The 6,112-nt window shown below is 40.8% G+C and overlaps 1 pseudogene; it reads right to left on the bottom strand.

Annotated features, from left to right (window-relative positions):
* Nucleotides 1–4,623: 4,623 nt before the first annotated feature.
* On the bottom strand, nt 4,624–5,622 carry LOC100669443 (olfactory receptor 5A1-like; annotated as a pseudogene).
* Nucleotides 5,623–6,112: the final 490 nt, after the last annotated feature.

The raw sequence follows: 6,112 nt of genomic DNA, 5'->3' as shown, positions 1-6,112 counted from the left end.
ACTTTCATTAAAAATACCTACTTAGGGTCATTCTGGATTACATTACTTTTTGGAAGGGATCTCACCTACCTGCCAGTTAGTAGGGCTACAAAAATGTTTTAGAAGAGATTACATTCTTGATTTGATCTGTTCCAGGCAAATATATTTTTACGGAGAAAAGGGTAAGGGAGGAGACAGTGAGTTAATTATTTTATTAATGAACAGCTTCTTAAGACAGGTTTCAAGAAATAATACCAAGACTATGAAATTTACAAAAGTGGTAGGTCAAAAAATATTTTGGTCGTTTAGAAAAATTTATGTTCCACAACTCCCATTTTGTGATATTTGAGATAGATCATTGCCTACATTGGAACAAGGTGGAAGACCTCTATAGGCCCAAACATTCCATCTGTAAAATGCGGGTAATTTTTCACCTACCAACCTCATGCAGGAATAGAAAAATCAAATCTGTGTGACAGAACTATGTGAAGGGTAAAGTATTGTACAAATGCTAATGCAATATGCATGAAACTTGGCCCATAAACTCCAGTCTGAAAGAGAAATCTGTTTTTAAAATTTCTCCAGCTAGAGTCTGAATCTTCGTGGTATGCCTGAGTCTGATGGCTCTGCTGACCCCTTTTGAAACCCAAGGCCCTGGAATCACAGGAAGGCTCAGATCTCTAGGAATTGGGACCTGATTCCCTGGACACACTTCGACAGCCATCATTTCTGAGACCCTGTACGGTCTCCAATGTGCTGCAATGGAACATGCAACAGACCCACCTATGACCAGAAATTGCTGACCTTTAACTTCTTTCTAGCATCTGGGACACTCCACAACTCTTGGCCCTAAAGGTTTCCCCTTCTTCCTAGCCATTATATCTCCTATATCTTTTTCACAATTCAAATTTATCCCATAGGCTTGAGGGGTAAAGTGGATGGAGCAATGTTCCTTGGAATTAAACCCAGCCAAATCCTCTTTCTTTCTCAGTTTGGGGAAAAGTTATAAAGTGTTCTTTTATAAATGTTTTATTTGTCACATATTTAACTTAGCATATTATTTTATTTTATTGAAACATAAATAAAAGTTAAACAGTTAAAAAGAAATAAATAAAACCTGAAAAAAAAGAACAGGCTGTGTGGTATCCTGGCTTCTTATCACTTCTATGCAGATAATATCTACCAGCACTTCTGTCCTCAAAGCGCAGTCATCTTTTAGACTTTTATCTACCTGAGTTCTAATCATAGAAACTGGCTTTTTAAGCTGAATTCAGCATTGATGTTGCTGTCCCAGAAAGATCACTTGTTGGTGGCACTCAAGCATGATGGTACCAGGAATCAAGGAAATCAGGTTTTCACTACTTCTTGCTGCCTAATTGTTGCTGTTATCTGAAAAAGATGACGTACATTCTCACCTCCCTCCTTCTTGCAGGGATAATAATACCTGCCTAAGTGTTAGTGTCTGTCAGTTTGTCGTACTGTGGGGGCTTGTGTGTTGCTGTGGTGCTGGAAGCTATGCCACCAGTATTCAGATACCAGCAGGGTCACCCATGGAGGACAGGTTTCAGCTGAGCTTCCAGACTAAGACTAGGAAGAAGGACCTGGCAGTCTACTTCTGAAAAGCATTAGCCAGTGAAAACCTCATGAATAGCAGCAGAACATAGTCTAATATACTGCTGGAAGATGAGGCCCCCAGGTTGGAAGGCAAGATGACTGGGGAAGAGCTGCCTCCTCAAAGTAGAGTCGACCTTAATGACATGGATGGAACAAAGCTTTCGGGACCTTCATTTGCTGATGTGGCATGACTCAAAATGAGAAGAAACAGCTGCAAACATCCATTAACAATCAGAACCTGGAATGTATGAAATATGAATCTAGGAAAATTAGAAATCATCAAAAATGAAATGGAACGCATAAACATTGATATCCTAGGCATTAGTGAGCTGAAATGGACAGGTATTGGCCATTTTGAATCTGACAATCCTATAGTCTACTATGCTGGAATGACAACTTGAAGAGGAATGGTGTTGCATTCATCGTCAAAAAGAACATTTCAAGATCTATCCTGAAGTACAGCTCTGTCAGTGACAGGATAATATCCATACACCTACAAGGAAGACCAGTTAATACGACTATTATTCAAATTTAGGCACCAGCCACTAGGGCCAAAGATGAAGAAATAGAAGATTTTTATCAGCTGCTGCAGTCTGAAATTGGTCGAACATGCAATCAAGATGCATTGATAATTACTGGCGATTGGAATGCGAAAGTTGGAAACAAGAATGATCAGTAGTTGGAAAACATGGCCTTGGTGATAGAAACAATGCCAGAGATCGAACGATAGAATTTTGCAAGACCAACGACTTCTTCATTGCAAATACCATCTTTCACCAACATAAATGGCGACTATACAAAAAAAAAAAAAAAATTTTTTTTTTTTTTTTTATACACGTGGACCTCGCCAGATGGAACACACAGAATTCAAATTGACTACATCTATGGAAAAAGATGATGGAAAAGTTCAATATCATCAGTCAGAACAAGGGCAGAGGCCGACTGTGGAACAGACCATCAATTACTCATATGCAAGTTCAAGCTGAAACTGAAGAAAATCAGAGCAAGTCCACGAGAGCCAATATATGACCTTGAGTATATTCCACCTGAATTTAGAGACAATTTGAAGAATAGATTTGACACATTGAACACCAGTGACCGCAGACCAGACGAGTTGTTGAATGACATCAAGGACATCATCCAAGAAGAAAGCAAGAGGTCACTGAAAAGACAGGAAAGAAAGAAAAGACCAAGCTGGATGTCAGAGGAAACTCTGAACTTGCTCTTGAGTGTCGAGCAGCTAAAGCAAAACGAAGAATTCATGAAGTAAAAGAACTGGACAGAAAAGTTCAAAGGGCCTCTCAAGAAGACAAAGTAAAGTATTATAATGACATGTGCAAAGAGCTGGAGATGGAAAACCAAAAGGCAAGAACACGCTCGGCGTTTCTCAAGCTGAAAGAACTGAAGAAAAAATTCAAGCCTCGAGTTGCAATAGTGAAGGATTCCATGGGGAAAATATTAAACGACACAGGAAGCATCAAAGGAAGATGGAAGGAATACACAGACTCATTATACCAAAAAAGAACTAGTCAATATTCATCCATTTCAAGAGGTGGCATATGAGTAGGAACGGATGGTACTGAAGTTGCTCTGAAGGCATTGGTGGAAAACAAGGCTCCAGGAATTGAAGGAATATCAATTGAGATGTTTCAACAAACAGATGCAGTGCTGAAGGTGCTCACTCGTCTATGCCAAGAAATATGGAAGACAACTTCCTGGTCAACTGACTGGAAGAAATCCATATTTATGCCTATTCTCAAGAAAGGTGATCCAACCAAATGTGGAAATTACAGAACAATATCGTTAATATCACACGCAGGACAATTTTGCTGAAGATCATTCATAAACGGCTGTAGCAGTATATTGACAGAGAACTGCCAGAAATTCAGGCTGGTTTCAGAATAGGATGTGGAACCAGGGATATCATTGTTGATGTCAGATGGATCCTGGCTGAAAGCAGAGAGTACCAGAAGAATATTTACCTGTATTTTATTTACTATGCAAAGGCATTCAACTGTGTGGATCATAACAAACTATGGATAACAGTGACAAGAATGGGAATTCCAGAACACTTAATCGTGCTCTTGAGGAACCTTTACATGGATCAAGAAGTAGTTGTTCAGACAGGACAAGGGGATACTGATTGGTTTAAAGTCAGAAAAAGTGTGCATCAGGGTTGTATTTTTCACCATACCTATTTAATCTGTATGCTGAACAAATAATACAAGAAGCTGGACTATATGAAGAAGAACGGGGCATCAGGATTGAAGGAAGACTCATTAACAACCTGCGTTATGCAGATGACACAACCTTGCTTGCTGAAAGTGAGCAGGACTTGAAGCACTGACTAATGAAGATCAAAGACCACAGCCTTCAGTATGGATTACACCTCAACATAAAGAAAACAAAAATACTCACAACTGGACCAATGAGCAACATCATGATAAACAGAGAAAAGATTGAAGTTGTCAAGGATTTCATTTTACTTGGATCCACAATTAACAGCCATGGAAGCAGCAGACAAGAAATCAAAAGACTCATTCCATTGGGCAAATCTGCTGCAAAGGACCTCTTCAAAGTGTTGAAGAGCAAAGATGTCACCCTGAAGACTAAGATGCGCCTGACCCAAGCCATGGCATTTTCAATCCCATCCTATGCATGTGAAAGCTGGACAATGAATAAGGAAGACCAAAAAAGAGTTGACGCCTTTGAATTATGGTGTTGGCGAAGAATGTTGAATATACCATGGACTGCCCAAAGAACAAAAAAATCTCTCTTGGAAGAAGTGCGGCCAGAATGCTCCTTAGAGGTAAGGATGGCAAGACTGCATCTTACATACTTTGGACTTGTTGTCAGGAGGGATGAGTCCCTGGAGAAGGACATCATGCTTGGCAGAGTACAGGGTCAGCAGAAAAGAGGAAGACCCTGAACGAGGTGGATTGACACAGTGGCTGCAACAATGAGCTCAAGCATAACAACGATTGTAAGGATGGTGCAGGACTGGGAAGTGTTTTGTTCTGTTGTGCATAGGGTCGCTATGAGTCGGAACCGACTCGACGGCACCTAACGACAACAACAAGAAATGTTATTCACACTGAGGTTAATAGGTTGTTCTTTATTACCCTGTTAAGGGCTCCTTTGATCTCCTTGTTTCTCAGGCTATAGATCAGAGGGTTCAACATGGGGATAAGGATGACATAGAACACTGATAGCACCTTGTCCTGCTTCCTAGAGTGATTAGAACTGGGACGCATGTACACAGAGAGGGCTGTGCCAAAGAAGAGGGTCACAGCTGCCAGGTGGGAGGCACAGGTATTGAAGGCCTTGGCACTGCCTTTGCCTGAGGATATTTTCAGGATGGAAGCTGCAATGAAACCATAGGACAAGAGGGTAACAAGCAAAGAACCAAACACAATAAAAATGGCTTCCAGAAGAATTATTTGGCTGATGAAGGGATTGGAACAAGACAAGGGAATGATCTCAGGGAAGTCACAGAAGAAATGTTGAATGATATTTGGCCCACAGTAGTAAAGATGAAAGAAAGAGACTGTTAGAGATAAACTACTAAGAAAACCAGTCACATAAACCCCAGCGACCATCCTCCCACAGAGGCCAGGAGCCATGATGGCTGAGTACTGCAGAGGGCTGCCAATGGCCACATATCGGTCATAGGCCATGGCTGCCAAGAGGCAGCACTCAGCCAGACCCATCCACACCATAACAAAATATTGAATGGCACAGGCAATGAAGGAAATTGTTTTTTCATCTTTTAAGAAGTCTGAAAGCATCCTTGGCTGATGGAAGAAGAATAGCAAATGTCTATAAATGACAGGAAACTGAGAAAAAAGTACATGGGTGTGTGCAGCTGGGAGTCCATCCTGATAAGGAGGATGAGACCCAGGTTCCAGACGAGAGTCACCAGGTAGATCACCAGGAATATGGGAAAGAGGAGGAGCTGCAGCTCTTTTCATCTGAGAGGCCCCGGAGAACAAACATGGTTACAGAGGAGTGTTTTCCATTCCATTCCATGGGCCTATTTGCTGCCATCTGCTGAAGAAAAGATGAGAGAATAGCTTTATTCCACCCCCCCAAAAGAGAAAAGAAACACTATTTTTTAGTCATGTAGCAGGATAATTGTACAACCTTAAATCATCCATGTTGAGTAATTTCTAACTTCCAGGTAAAATCAAAAGCTTTCACTGACAAATCCTCTTGAATACATATTATCATTGGGTTTTGGAACAAAAGGCACTAAAGGGCCATCATTAGTCCATCATCTCCTAAAATGTCTTAATATCATGTTCTCCCCGCCAGATTTTCTAATATGTGAGTCTTTCATGTAAGGCCAAATTAGGAAAAGAGTGGTGAAAATGAAAGCTGCTGCCCAGGCTTGGCTAAGCTCAACTGTTAACTAGATGCTTGGAGAAGTTAATGTGTAAAATATGTCAAGTAAGGAGGCTGGAGGAGAAGCTCTTTAAAGTCTTCTGGAGAAAAAAAAACTAGCGCTCAATTAACCCAT

The sequence above is a fragment of the Loxodonta africana genome, chromosome 7 (genome assembly GCF_030014295.1).
Source record: "Loxodonta africana isolate mLoxAfr1 chromosome 7, mLoxAfr1.hap2, whole genome shotgun sequence".
NCBI lineage: Eukaryota > Metazoa > Chordata > Mammalia > Proboscidea > Elephantidae > Loxodonta > Loxodonta africana.
This window is presented reverse-complemented; position numbering and strand designations above follow the sequence as displayed.